Raw genomic sequence first — 16299 nt, forward strand, 5'->3', positions numbered from 1 at the left:
TCCTGCAGAATTGGGGGGGGGGGGCAGAGCCTGGGGAGGATGGAGTTTAGGGAAAGGAAGGACCACAGCAGGGAGGTGATGCTAACTGCTGCACCACATTGGCTTTCATACCGTGACTGCTGTTGAACAGCAAAAAGCTGCCTGGCCTAGTTGAGTCATACAAGATGGGTGGTATCAAGTCCCACAGAGGTTGCTGCCAGGGCTAGGGTTGCCAGCCTCCATGTGAGACCTGGACAACTCCCAGAATGACTATGAAACTCAAAACAATGGAGATTTGTCCCCATTGGAAAAATGGCTGGTTTGAAAGGTGGAGTCTATAGCACTGTATCTGGCTGAGGCCTCTCAACTCCCCAAACCCTGCCATCCTCAACATCCACCAAAGAATCTCCAGGAACTTCCCAGCCTGGGGCTGGCAACTCTACTCAGGCCTGGTCCTATTGACTCCTCCCTCAAAGGCCAAAATAGGTCTGGATAAGGCCCTGACTCCTCCCCCATGCATTTTATCAATGGCATCCGGCCTGGAAAACCGTGATTGCCTAGCAACAGTCATTGAGGGAACCTGTTGCTTAAAGCTACAGGTGCTCCTTTTTTATTTTCAGATTTTTAAAGCCCCCCTCCCCGTATACTGTTTTATTATTATTGTAGAATTCTGCAAACCTTGGGCCCTTTTCAGGTTTATAGAATATCTGTCTTCCCCATTGGGTGCATTCAGACACACTAAATAACACACTTTGCAAACAGATTTTTACTGTGTAAAAATAGCACCCATTCACAGCTCCAGTCACTGGATTTGAACATCCAAAGATTGGCTGACTTCACATATTTTTTAAAAAAATTAAAAATGAAAGCCAGTTAAATTCAGAGAACCTGCTTGACCTATCATCAAAAAGTATATCACTATTTCTGTGGTTTTTAAATGCAGCCATTATATCGATATATTGATATAAACAGGGGCCGTTTTGTAGAAAAATAGGTGGTGGAGCTCATCCAGGGATTGTTATGCAGCTGCACCTACTATTCAATGGACAAGGAGGTGGAACTCTCAGAAGGAGGAGGTGGAACTTTCAGAAGGAGGAGGTGGAACTCTCAAAAAGGTTCAGGAGCTGTGCTCCTGTGAGCTCCCACTGAATCTGAGACCTGGATATAAACATGCACAAAAAATAGAGGTGTCACCACTGATAACAGCATCCTGCTTTGAAAATCTTGATTATTTATAGCACAGATGGATGGAGGGGTAGAATTCTAGCAGGAGCTCCTTTGCATATTAGGCCACACACCCAGGGCTCTTTTTCTAGCAGGAGTCCTTTGCATATTAGGCCACACATACCCTGATGTAGCCAATCCTCCAAGAGCTTACAAGGCTCTTTTTTGTAAGCTCTTGGAGGATTGGCTACATCGGGGGGGGGGTGGCCTAATATGCAAAGGAGCTCCTGCTAGAATTCCACCCCTGCATGGATGAAAATATACTGACACCACAACCGTGAATTGCGGAGGGAGGGCAGACATGTGGAACGACGAGGCCCAAAACCCAAGATTTGTAGATCAACTGCCAAGAAAATCAGGAGGGAGTTGAGCATGCAGAAAAGCCTGTTCTGTAATGAAACTGGGTTTCTGTGTGGCATACTGGGATGGGAAAGGCATAGTGCTGCCCAACTCAGATTGGTTTGCAGGCAAAGAATTCAAGGCTGGCACCAGCGCTGGCTATGTTTGGACCTGAGCTGGAATTCTTCAAATTCTGGCTGCTCTACACACATTAGAAAAGGGGGAATTATTAATCATGATCAGGGATCATTTCATAGGAAATGAGGTGCTGGAGCTATTTGGTACAACTCACTCGTATAACTCATTTGCGTATGCCACACACCCCTGACATCACTGGAAGGTGTACTAAATTGTATCAGTTCAGCATCTATGTTGAAATGCTTCTTGAATTATAATTGTCATAATAAAATAGGGTTGTCAAGTCCAATTCAAGAAATATCTGGGGACTTTGGGGGTGGAGCAAGGAGACTTTGGGGTTGGAAGCAGAAGATATTGGGGTGGAGCCAGGAACAAAGTTGTGATAAGCATAATTAAACTCCAAAAGGAGTTCTGACCATCACATTTAAAGGGACTGCATAACTTTTAAATGAAGAATAGGGGCACCTTTTGAGGGGCTCATAGAATTGGGCTCCCTGGTTCAATCTTTTTGAAATTTGGAGGGTATTTTGGGGAGAGGCACTGGCTGCTATGCTGAAAATTTGGTGCCTCTATCTCAAAATCAGCACCCCCCCCCGAGCCCCAGATACTCGTGGATCAATTCTCCGTTATACCCTATGGGAATTGGTCTCCATAGAGAATAATGGAGTGCCCAACACTCCCTCCCCCACACTGCTTTCTGATGACCCAGAAGTGGAGGGAGGGCCTCCAAACCAGGGGATCCCCTGCCGCCACCTGGGGATTGGCAACCCTAAAATAAAACCTTAATCCCATTATACTTTGGCATGACGAAGATTTCCATCTGTCTGCTTTATATGTTGTGGTTATTTCCCCATTTTTTTGTGGGGGAATACATTAGAAAGTTTGTCCAATCTTAGAGTTCAGCAAAATTCTCACAGTGGGTTTGAATAATAGAGCCCAGAAGCAAGTTTTTTTTTTTTGGGGGGGGGTGTTAAGAAAGAAAGAACACAATAAAATTTAAAGGTTCCAGAGCTCCGCTCCTGTGAGCTTCTGCCCCAAATGAGGCCTGTTATTCATGATGCAGATCTACCAATAATATGCCTCATTTAACATGTACACTGGTGCCCTGTATTCCAGAGTGCAAGGTGAAGATTTTGTGTAGAACAAGTCTTCTTTTATTTCCTACTGGAGACTAAATTTAACAGTAATTATGTCGCTTCTCTGTTACATAGCTAATAACTTTGTGTATTATACAAAATTCCTTTCATAAAAAAAAAAAAAACCCTCCCACTCAGCAAGAGCATAATACCACAGGGTCAATTGTGCAAGACAAAAATACCGCAATTACTTACTTAATAAGGAAAAAAATCCATAGTGCATATTATAGCAAACGGTGTGCCTCTCCACTTAGAGAATGATGTCACTCAGATAACGAGATATTTACGAAACCTCACATAAATCGTTCTGGTTCACTGTGCCGTATCCCCCTTCGACGTTATATTTAATACCATGTTTTCTTTGAGCATGCTTTCAACTACTACTGGGAAATTTGTTTACTACTTTCCTGTATTGTTCAATATAATGTATGTTGTGTTCTGGAGTGCAGGGTGCTTTTTTATGCAAAGGGAGAATAAAAATCCCTTCCTTGGGGCTATCTTATTTATTTATTTAATTTTATTACATTTATATCCCACCTAACGGGCTAGGGTTGCCAGTCCCCAGGTGGGAAGAACAGAGGATACCCAATATAGATGTGTCAAAAACAACAGAGTTTGGGGACTTCCGGGGTTGGAAAATGCCAAGCTGAACTGCTTCTCAGAAGGGGAGCAATCTGGAACTTCTGTTCGGGGTAGTGGAAGGCAATCTAATGCCTACTGCCTACTTTTCTCAGTCAGAGATCAGTCCAAGATATGCACAGGAAACTTTGAGGAGATTTACCTTGGCTAAAAGGGAGTCCTGTGTTGGGGGGCTCCTTTGAGGCTTTGAGGGATCTCCGGAGATGAGTTGCATTTTCATCATCTGCAGAAGTTTCCAGAGTCATTTATTTGACATAAGCTCGACAGGATCATAATCTTCTTTGATACTGCTAAACTTCTAAAGCTATACAAGACCGATGTTGATCTGGATAATTACAGAAAAGGTACAGATTGCTATCTTTCAATCCTGAACTAATTAAAGTTAAACAAAATAAAATCAGAAGGTGGGAAATTGAAATCTAGAAAGCTTTGAAGAAGAAGGGCGAAATTTGGGCTTTGTAAATTTAAAGGACAGTGCTAAAAAGTGGAAAGGAATTTATTGTTTTGTCTACCTGTGGTTTTGGAGAAAAGCCCCATCGTCATAGACTTGCATTTCCCACAGCCAACACAGGAAATATGTCCAGCATCGTGAAATCTCTCTACCAGCGAAAACGGGATTTGGTGGCAAGCAAAGCAGGAAGTATCGGATGGAAAAGGGAAATCATTGAAGCAGCCAGCCTACTCTAGGACTATAATATCATAGAAAAACATCGGTGGCCATTGCTAGAGGCTAAAAATTAAATAAAATTTTTAAAGTGTTCGGGACATTAAAAATTGGTGGAGCCGACAGATGTGACGATTATAAGGTAAATACTGTTGGACATTACTGTTAATAGCTATTTTAGAAGCCTCTAGAGGAAAAAGGGGAAAAAAATTAAAGTGAGGCAGAAAGTCGTGACCGCCATTTTGGAAAAAATAAAAACTTTAAAAATTAATATCTGAGCCCAGGAGGCTCTGAGGTCAGTGAAATTAGGCTTATTGAAAAGAGCAAGCCTCACTCTTTTAAATCTGATAGTTGAAATTTAATTTTCGGTGTTTTTACATGTCAGACCATAAGCAAACCCGTGCAAGGACTGCTTCACTGGAGAAAATGCAGGACCAATTAGATGCAATGGAAGCTAAAGTAATGAAAGGGATGAAGGAGATGATAACTGCTTCCAAAAAAGAAATTAGAAAAGATATTGAAGAGCTAAAAAAAGATCTCAGAAATGAGACTGTGGTAACATCAAAAAAAGTTCAAGTGGAAGGGAGAGTGAAAGTACATGATTCCACCTTGTTAAAAATATAAGAAAAAGTGGCAATTCATGACTGCAAATTGATGGAGACCCAGATATGTCTGAGAGGAGTACCTGAGGATGAAGAAACTGATTTGAAAAAATATATAATAAAAATAATTGCAGAATTTTTGGAGGAAGATCCTGAAGGGACTAGAAACATATATGACTATATATATAGACTGAACTCACTATATGAAAAAAAAAAATAATCTACCAAGAGATGTGGTTATAAGATATATGACAAAAGAAATGGTGGGAAAAATCATGAATAAAAACTTTGAAAAGACATTGATAGTGGGAGGCAGCAGAGTAAGTATTATGAAGGAGTTGCCAAGACAAGTGATAAATGACAGAAGAGCATATAAGAAATTGACAGAAAAATTACAGAACAATGAAATGAGGTATAGATGGATAATACCTGAAGGTTTGAGCTTTGAGCTACAAGGAAAAAGGATTACAATTACAAGCACACAGGAACTGCATGGATTTTATGAAGAACATAAAGAATTTGCACCAAGATGGATTACAAATTATTATCATGGAATGTAAATGGACTAAATTCACCACAAAAAAGAAAGGCAATGTTTCATTGGATTAAAAAGCAAAATTGTACTATAATTTGTTTACAAGAAGTACATATCAAACAAAAGGATTACAAATTTTTATGGAATAAACAATTGGGACTAGAATTTCATTCATTGGCTGAACAGAAGAAAAAGGGAGTGATTTTTTATATTAAACAAGAATTGGACCTGAAACTAGTGTTTAAAGACAAAGATGGAAGATTTGTAGTGGTAGAAATAATATTAAATGTAGAAAAAACCGCTGTTACTGGGACTGTACGCATCAAATGGAGCAAAGGATGCTTTTTAAAAAGATATTATACAACAATTTGATGAAGTGACATATGATCAAGTTTTGATAATGGGGGACTTTAATGGAACAATTAAGAACATACTGGATAGGTCTGGGGGGAAAAAATAATAAGGGAGGAAAATTGCCAAAGTCTTTTTTTGAATTGGTCAGAAAAGAAAACTTGGAGGATATATGGAGGAAATTTAATCCTGAAGTGTGGGACTATACCTTTTTTTCAGCAAGACCTAAAACTTTTTCCAGGCTTGACATGTTGTGGGGTACTAAAGATTTAGGCCTTATAACAAAAAAAAAAATATATATATATAGAGAGATTTAACCTAAAATAGGGGCTGATCATAACCCAATAATGTAGATTACAAAACTGTCTAAAAAGTTGAGAAGATGGAGATTGAATGAAGATTTACTACAGAATATAGAAATAGTGACATCTCTAGAAAATGAAACTAAAGCTTTCTTCCAAATAAACGATAAAGAAGATATAAAATTTCAGACAGTGTGGGATGCTTATAAAGCAGTAATGAGAGGAATATTGATTACATTGAATAATAAAGACAAGACGGCAAAAGAAAAAAAAGATGCTGGACATTCAAAATGAAATAAAGAAAAAAGAAGGGGAACTGAGAAAAAGGCCAGGGAAAAAGGAAATTATGAGGGAGATTACAATATTACAAACACAAATGAGACATTTGTTAAATAAAGAACTGGAATGGAATTTGAAAAGATTGCAGCAGAAATCTTTCGAGGGAGCAAATAAACCTGGAAAATATTTGGCCTGGCGATTGAAGAAAAGGAGAGAAAGTAAAATTATTAATAAAATTGTGGTGGAGGGAAGAGAGGTGGTAGATCAAGAAGGAATAAAAAGAGAATTATTTAAGTATTATGCCAAATTATTTAAGGGTGTTAAAATAAAGAAAGAAAAGATGAAAGAGTATTTACAAAAGATTAAAATAGTACCCTTAACAGAAAATATGGAAAAAGTCTTGAATGATCCAATTGAAAAAAATAGAAATTGAAGCAGCTATAAATGCAATGGAAAATGGAAAAGCACCTGGGCCAGATGGATATACAGCTAATTTTTTTTAAACCTTCAAAGAGGAGTTAATTCCGAAACTTCAGAAATTGATGAACATGATAAGAATAAATGGAAAATACCAAATACATGGAAGGAAGCTGTTATTTCGCTGATTCCAAAGGAAGATAGAGACGCAACGAGTGTAAACAATTATAGACCAATCTATATACAAGAATCTTGGCAGTACCACTTAAACAATATTTGATAAATTTTATAAAGGAAGATCAAGTGGGGTTTCTCCCCAAAAGGCAAATAAGAGACAATATTAGAACTGTTGTAAATATTGTAGAATATTATGAAAGACATCCAGAAAAGGAAGTAGCATTATTCTTTGCGGATGCAGAGAAAGCATTTGATAATTTAAATTGGGACTTTATGTTTGCAGTAATGGAGAAAATAGAGTTGGGGAAAAACTTTATAAGGATGATAAAAGCAATATATACTGAACAATGTGCAAGGTTATGTATAAATGCAGATCTTACAGAAGACATGATAATTAGCAAAGGTACAAGACAAGGCTGTCCACTTCCCCCACTGTTGTTTATAATGACTCTTGAAATCTTACTGATGCAAATCCAAGAAGATAAAGAAATAGAAGGATTAAAAGTAAAAGGATTTACTTACAAATATAGAGCATTTGCAGATGATATAATGTTTATAAATGAAAACCTCATACAAGTCACATCTTTGTTGTTAGCTAAAATACAAGAATATGGGGAATTGACGGGACTGTGTATTAATAAAGATAAATCCAAACTGCTATGTAAAAATATGCAGGTAAGCAAACAAAAGGAACTGCAGAAGATAACGGGATGTGAAGTTACCTCTAAGATAAAATATTTGGGTGTGGAGATAACAATGAATAATATTGACTTGTTTAAAAACAATTATGAGAAGCTATGGCGTAAAATGGATGAAGATATGATAAAATGGAATAAACTTAATTTGTCATTGCTTGGCAGAATAGCTGCAATTAAGATGAATATTTTGCCAAGAATAATGTATTTGTTTCAAACTATTCCGATTGTGAAAGACAGTAAACAATTTAATAAATGGCAAAGGAAAATTTCAAAGTTTGTGTGGACTGGGAAGAAACCAAGGATTAAAATGAAAATCTCAACAGATGCAAAAGAGAGAGGAGGATTCCAATTACCAGATTTAAAATTATATCATGAAGCAGTTTGTCTAGTGTGGATAAAAGATTGGGTGAAGCTGTTAAACAAAAAACTTTTAGCGTTGGAAGGTCATGGAAATAAAGTTGGCTGGCACGCTTATATGTACTATGGGGAAAAAAAGATGGATGTTTTTTTCTCTCACCATTATATAAGAAATAATTTGCTAAATACTTTGATGAAATATAAGAAGTATGGGGATGAGAGAAAACCACTATGCATAGTGCCAGCAGAAGTAATAAAAATAGCAGCTGAGACGGGTGAAGAAAAGTGGTTGTCATACAATCAACTATTAAAAATACAAAGTGGCAAAATAGAATTGGAAACTGCTGAAGAGTTGAATAATAAATATGATTGGTTCCAAATGCAACAAATAAAGAGCTTGGTGGAAAATGATATTAAAACTGAAGGAATAAGAAGAGAGAAAACAGAAATGGAAAAAGTTCTGGAGACAATGAAAAATTAATTTCAAAATTATATAAATTACTTTTCAAATGGTCTATGGAAGATGAAGTAGTGAAATCTCAAATGATTAAGTGGGCAATTAATGTAAATAAAGAAATACAGATGGAAACTTGGGAATATTTGTGGAAGAATTCTATAAAGCTTTCGACATGTCATAGTATTAAAGAGAACTGTTTTAAAATGATGTACAGATGGTATATGACTCCTAAAAAGTTGGCAAAGATGAACAATAAGATGCCAGATAGATGTTGAAAATGTAAAAACATTTTCTACCATATGTGGTGGACTTGTGAAAGAGCAAAAAAGTATTGGCAGATGATTCAACAAGAAATTTCTAGGATCTTGGGATAAAAATTTAAGAAAGTTGCAGAGACTTTTCTGTTGGGATTACAAATGGAAAAATTTCCGAAAGAAGATAGAACTATAATCTGGTACTTGCTTTCAGCTGCTAGGACATTGTATGCGCAGTTGTGGAAGCAAGAAAAAATACCAGAAAAATGGGATTGGATTGTAAAACCTATGACATGGAGTGAAGTGGACAAATTAACAAGAATTTTAAGAGACTATGATTTAGAAGTTTTTAAGATGGAATAGAAAAAGTTTAGAAGATATGTAGAAAAAGAGTGGAAAATAAAAGGACATTGGACAATTTTTGATAATGATTAAGTCTTAGAAGGAAGAAGAATATTAATCTTTGTTTTTATTAGTTAAGGGTACCTTTAAATGTTAGTATTTTAAGTAAATAACACCGGCGGGGGTCAAGTAATGGGAGGAGGGGTGGTTAGAAAGTAATATATGGGATAGATAAAAAGAAGTTATTAACAATTCAAGAAATAGATATTGTTACCATATGTTACTAAATAAAATTGTTTGATATATAAAAAAAAACAGAGTTCGGGTAGCACAAACAAACACCGTATATTAAATTGCTCATAAATTGTTCATTCCATATACACAAACCATACAAACATATTCTTAAAGTCCCAGTCCACAAAAGTCCACTGTATTCCAAAACATGCTTTGAGATGCAATCTTCACAGAGACCGGTTTCGGCCATGACTTTCTCAATCGTCACTCACAACGCAAATTGCTGCGTCCACCTTCTCCAATTTTTTGGTACGATCATTCGCTAAATGGGGCCCAGTCCTGCTACATTAATGAGCATCACCTCACATTGCATCCAGCCATAGAATTTGTGTGAGGCGATGCCCATTAGCGTAGCAGGACTGGGTCCCATTTAGCGAATGATCATTCCAAAAAATTGGAGAAGGTGGATGGAGCAATTTGCGTTGTGAGTGACGATTGGGAAAGACGTGGCCAAAACTGGTCTTTATTTTCTTCTCCAACACTTCTTACAAGAAACTAAAGATTGCATCTCAAAGCATGTTTTGGAATACGGTGGACTTTTGTGGACTGGGACTTTAAGAATATGTTTGTGTATATGGAATGAGCAATTTATGAGCAATTGAATATACGGTGTTTGTTTGTGCTACCCGAACTCTGTTGTTTTTGACAAATCCCCATTCTATATATAATTGTTTTGGGCCACTGTGTGACACAGAGTGTTGGACTGGATGGGCCATTGGCCTGATCCAACATGGCTTCTCTTATGTTCTTATGCCATAGGGTATAATAGAGAATTAATAATATAATAATAATAAAATTTTATTTATACCCCACCCTCCCCGCCAAGGCAGGCTCAGGGCGGCTTACAGGTATGGCAAAGCCATTGAACAATAAAACTGTTATACAATTCAATAAAATTACAATTTACTATTAAATTTTTACATAATCTAAAACAATCTAAAAACAGTCTAAAATAATCTCTACTCGCTGTTATCTCAGTTATTAGTATTAGTGATGTCGTGATGTTTATTTCAAGCTCCATCTTGAAAGGCTAGCCGGAAGAGGGCGGTTTTGCACACCCTACGGAATTGGCTAAGGTCCTGTAGGGCCCGCACCTCTTCTGGCAGCTGGTTCCACCATTGGGGTGCTTTTATAGAGAAGGCCTGTTCTCTAGTTATTTTTAGTTTGGCCTCCTTTGGCCCAGGTACTTCCAGGAGATTTTGTGAGCTGGATCGTAGTGCTCTCTGGGGAACATATGGAGAGAGGCGGTCCCTAAGGTAAACATGTCCTCGGCCATATAGGGCTTTAAAGGTAATAACCAGCACCTTGTAACGAACTCGGTAAACAATTGGCAGCCAATGCAGCTCCCGCAGCCTAGCCTGCACATGTTCCCACCGGGGTAGGCCCAATAGCAGTCTGGCTGCTGCGTTCTGCACTAGCTGCAGTTTCCGAGTTCGGCACAGGGGCAGCCCCATGTAGAGGGCATTACAGTAGTCTAGCCTCGAGGTGGCCGTTGCATGGATCACTGTTGCCAGGTCACTGCGCTCCAGGAAGGGAGCCAGCTGCCTCGCCCGCCTAAGATGAAAAAAGGCGGATTTGGCAGTGGCTGCCACCTGGGCCTCCATTGTCAAGGAAGACTCCAGTAGCACTCCCAAGCTCCTGACCCTGTGCACTGGTACCAGTGACGCACCATCAAAAGCAGGATCTGAGGGGAATCTGAGGGAGGCTGTTGTTTGAGGTAGAGGTACCAAATTTGCAGCATAGCATCCACTTCCTCTCCTCAAAACACCCGCCAAGTTTCAAAAAGTTAGGACCAGGGGGTCCAATTCTACGAGCCCCAAAAGAAGGTGCCCCTATCCTTCATTATTTCCATTGGAGGGAAGGCATTTAAAAGTTGTGGAGTCCCTTTAAATGTGATGGCCAGAATTCCCTTTGGAGGTCAGTTATGCTTGTCACACCCTTGCTTCTGGCTCCACCCCAATGTCTCCAGGTTCCACCCCAATGTCTCCTGGCTCCCCCCCAAAAAAGTCCCCAGATATTTCTTGAATTGGACCTGGCAACCCTACTTGGCACTGATTCAGAGGAGAGGCTGGCTTGGTCCACTGTCAGAGCAAATGGGTTGGATCCAAACTAAATATTCCATCAATGAAAGGGGAGGTATGGTTTCTGCCAATTCCTGCCTGCTATTGCAGCCCCCTGATATGACCTCTTGCCATTCCTGAGGTTTCCTGTCTCCCAGGAGCAGCATTTCAGAGAGACTGACGGACAGCAGTGGAAAGGTAGGAACGTTCTGTTCTGCTGATGGAAGTGTGTTCCATTAGTGGAAAACTTTTCAGACCATTTCCACAAAAGACTAAAGAAAAAGTCTATGGTAAAAATGATAGGTTAAAAAAAAAAGGTACTGGAGCATCTAAAGATGTCACTTCCAGTTTTTACTGACTTAAGTGACAACACTAGCACGCCCCATAATTTCTCCTGGAGATTACCAGCAGTGGCCTGACAACTTTTGCTGTTCAGCCGCACAGTCGAGTCCAACTCTTTGCGATCCCATGGACAAAGTCATGCCAGGCCCTCATGTCTTCCACCATCCTCTGAAGTCTGCTCAAATTTGTGTTAATTACATCAGTAACGCTGTCCAGCCATCTCATCTTTTGCCATCCCCTTCTTCTTTTGCCTTCTGTCTTTCCTAGCATCAGGATTTTCTCCAGGGAGTGCTCCCTTCTCATTTGGTGGCCAAAAAATTTGAGTATTTCTGACAACTCTAGAGAATCCCAAACTGCTGCCGTTTCTCCCCTTGGGGCTTATTGAACCCGGCCCCCAAATTGATTTCTGAATGCAATTTTAGCCTGAATATTATTTAATTGCACACACAAATCACTTTTCTCACATTTTTGATGCATCAAGAGCAGAAAGAAGTTGTGTTGAATGTAAATCCATGTGAACTGATTGATCAATATAAATTGATTGACATTGGAAAAATATGCATTGTTGCATCTGAACTTGAGATCTTTCAGGGGTCTTCTTGTCATAAATGTCTAATGCCTCCTTTTTCTTTTTTGCCTAAACATTTTGAGTTCTCGTTCCTTCAGATGCATAATAACTAAAGCAACCTGTCAATAATACTCATATATCATGCCCACCGAGTGATGAGTGACAAAAACCAGGGGACAAAAGTTTGGCCAGCTCAGATTACATTCATTTTTTTTCCCAGCCAGGGAAGGAAGAAATTACAGATAAGGTGGATGGGAAACATTTTAAAAGCTGGTTCCCTCACATAAAAAGAAATGCTCTTTAACATTCCGTGATGGATTTTTCTCCTGACAGGAGCAAATACATCTGAGAAATAGCCAAGAAAGAAGAACGAAAACTTAATCTTTCAACTGTGATGATATTCCACTAGAGATTTCAGGCTTTGGTGCTTCGAGCTTTTTGGCCTGCTTCAGCCAATGGTGAATTCTAACTATAAATTTGCCATCTCAGGCCAGATAGACTCAAAAGCAAGGAACAAAGGGACAGTAAATCTGTCTGATCCTGTGTCCTGATCTACCATATGAACATGAAAATAGGTCAGTCTAGTCACCCCTAGGCAGATGGACAACACTGCCAGGTCTTCAACATTCTAACCTCTGAACTTATGGGGTGACACCTGCTGAGATAAATGGGTGGGGCCTAATCATAGAGTTGGAAGGGACCTCCAGGGCCATCTAGTCCAACCCCCTCCACAATGCAGGAAATTCACAAATATCTCCCCCTAAGTTCACAGAATCAGCATTGCTATCAGACAGCCATCTAACCTCTGTTGTAAAACCCCCAAAGAAGGAGAGCCCACCACCTTCCTAGGAAGCCTGTTCCTCTGAGGAACTTCTCTAACCAGTACCAGCCCTAGACTGTCTGGCACCCTAGACAAGGCTAACTTCTGGTACTCCCCTCCCTGCACTGATAACATCACCAAGTCACATGGGGGTGCCCAATTTGGCAACCCCAGAAGGCTAGCGCCCTAGGCAATCACCTAGTTTGCTTAAGGGCAGGGCCATTCCTGGCTCTAACTGCCAGGAAGTCTTTCCTGATGTTTAGCTGAAAACTCTTTTGATTCAATTTCAACCCACTGGTTCTGGTCTGACCTAATGATGTCACACTAAATGGCAGTGTTCATGGTTATGCTGCTGAAATGACTAGGAATTTATGATGTTATGCTTGGATGTCTTCTTCTACATGGCCAGTTTCCAGCATCACCTGGTCCTTTGCAATCTGTTGAGCGAGATCATACACCAGACTTTCTTTAACCTGTTGGCTGGCTTTGAGCAGTGAGACTTCTTAACCTGAATTCTCATGGGCCACTGAAAGTGAAGAAGTTGAAATTGATCATGATTTCCTATTATTTGGTTCCATCATCAACCAAAAGGGAGAGTACACCCAAGTAATTAGAAGGAGATTGTGAGAGGACAGTTATATGGATACTGAAGACCACCAAAATGAAAAAAATAAGTGTGTTTTAGATCAAATCAAGCCTGAATTATCTCTAGAAGTTAAATGACTAAATAGTGGTTGTTGGTTTTTTTGCATCGTCTTATATTTCCTTTTTGAAAAAGAACAACCTTAGCTTTCAAAACTGGAGCACTGTTCTTTAATCACAAACAAACAAACAAACAAAAGCCTTTATTGGCATATAAGGTTATAAATAAGGCAAAAAAGAGATACAGAAATAACAAAATAAACCAGTCATATACAGCTCTACATTGGACAATCGATCCTTGATTTCCAGACTCAAGAATAAAGCAACCTTTTCAGTTATTTCAGATGACAAATCATTCAGAAGACGACATACTTTTGCAGCATCTGAGAAACTTGTCATATTAAGCAGAATTGGGTCTAGAAACTTAAGGCATATAGTATCACATTGGGAGCAGTAAAGAATAATTGTTTTAAATTACATGTACATAGTCTTAATGAGAGTGGAATTTTTTTTTTTTATATCTATCATAGGTAACTGCTGATTGGATAGTATTGCATCTGGCAAGAGTAAATGCTCTATGCAATTGTGGAACATGGAGAGTTGATAGATAAGAAGGCAGATGACCAATAATTGGGGAAATTCCAAAATTCAATGGGGAGCAAGATGTATTCACAGCACTGATTAGTTTTTGCAATTCTATATCTAAAATTCTATGTTTAATTAGATAATATGCATTTGTAAGAGGGAGCTAAAATGACTAAATCGAAGCTATCATACAATATATATTTGAAACTGCCTTCTACTGAATCAGACCCTCGGTCCATAAAAGTCAGTATTGTCTACTCAGACCGGCAGCGGCTCTCCAGGGTCTCAGGCTGAGATTTTCACACCTACTTGCCTAGACCCTTTTTTTGTTGGAGATGCCAGGGATTGAACCTGGGACCTTCTGCTCACCAAGCAGATGCACTACCACTGAGCCACCGTACCTCCCCTAATGTGACTTTGATCACATTATGAGAAGACCAGAGTCATTGGACAGGACAATAATGCTAGGAGAAGCTGAAGGCAGCAGGAAAAGAAGACCTATTAGTTAGATTGACTGAATAAAAGAAGCCATGGCCCTCAGTTTTCAGGATCTGAGAATGGCTGTTAATGATAGGACATTTTGAAGAGATCATTAATTCACAGGGTCACCATGAGTCGGAAGTAACTTGAAGGTACTTAACACACATACACACAAACAGGGGGAATTCTAGCAGGAGCTCCTTTCCATATTAGGCCACACACCCCAATGCAGCCAATCCTGCAAGAGTTTACAAGGCTCTTTTTTGTAAGTTCTTGGAGGATTGGCTACATCAGGAGGGTGTGGCCTAATATGCAAAGGAGCTCCTGCTAGAATTCCACCCCTGCACACAAAACAATCTTCCCTCTGACTTAATTTGAGCTAGCTCACAGTGTTTTAGCCTCTGGCACACAGATTTTTGTCTCTCAGAAAGATGGCCCCAGAAGAAACTAATTTACTCAGTGGCTCACAAATTTAAGGCCAGTAGTAGCTCACAAAGTAGAATTCTTGCTCTTAAGACTCCATAGCTTAGAGGGAGTATCGAGGCAAAGTGCTTTTCAGCATTTCTGTACTTGGTGTGCACACCCCAAAACCAGAAAGACTCTTCAGAGTGGTATATAGAGATCAGGTTTCTGGTATATGATCAACAGAAGAGTAGTTTGAGATGCGCTTCTTCTGGGTTTCCGAATCAAATGATGGCCAGATAATGAGGAGATGATATATACAGTCATGTTCCAGTTCTCCTGAACTTTACAATGCCTAAGTTATTTTGGTCTTTACTCCCTGCCCAGATGCTCCATTTCTAGCACATCACATGCCACTCTTTGATGAGTTCAGGAGTCCCTCACTCCTCCCCTCCCTCTTCTTTGATAGCTTTTCCCCATAGTCTTGTCACCATCTCAACTTTGCTGCAAGCGATGGCATTTTCCTTGCTCTAACGTTCAAAAATCAAAGCCGAGAAAACTTACTTCTGTCTTTTATAGAGTTGTACACGCACACATACACACACACATTCAAAAATTGGGGTATCTGTCCACAATTGCAAAATACATCCTAGCACTGCCGACGAGAAATGAGTTTTCTTGTGTTTGCTTTGATTTGATTTGATTGTGCTGCTTTAAACTCTTGGGTGCAACTGCAAGGGGGGGGGAGTACTTTGAGCTGGATCCAACCAGATTTTCTGCTGACCACAAAAAAAAAAAAATCATGCCGGGAATTATGTGAAATGGGAGCTGTGTGAGATGGCGGTTGTAGCAAGTAGGGGAATTTGGTGAGACTAAATGAGAAATTTACCTGGTTCTATCCCCTCAAAGGTAAAGGTAGCATATTAGGCCACACACCCCTGATGTAGCCTATCCTCCTGCAGCTTACATAAGGCCCTGTACTAAGACCCCTGTAAGCTCTTGGAGGATTGGCTACATCAGGGGAGTGTGGTCTAATATGCAAAGAAGTTCCTGCTACAAAGAAAGACCTGGTGCTGTTTATTCTAAGACAAATTACGTTACTGAAATATTGCCTGTAAGCCATTCATCTCTTACCTTCCACAAGTGGAACAATTTGCTTTGGAACAGCCAAATCACACTCCTGTCATTTACTGGGGAGGCTGTGGGCATCTCAGTC

This window comes from Heteronotia binoei, chromosome 16 (assembly GCF_032191835.1).
Source record: "Heteronotia binoei isolate CCM8104 ecotype False Entrance Well chromosome 16, APGP_CSIRO_Hbin_v1, whole genome shotgun sequence".
In the NCBI taxonomy this organism is placed as follows: Eukaryota; Metazoa; Chordata; class Lepidosauria; order Squamata; family Gekkonidae; genus Heteronotia; species Heteronotia binoei.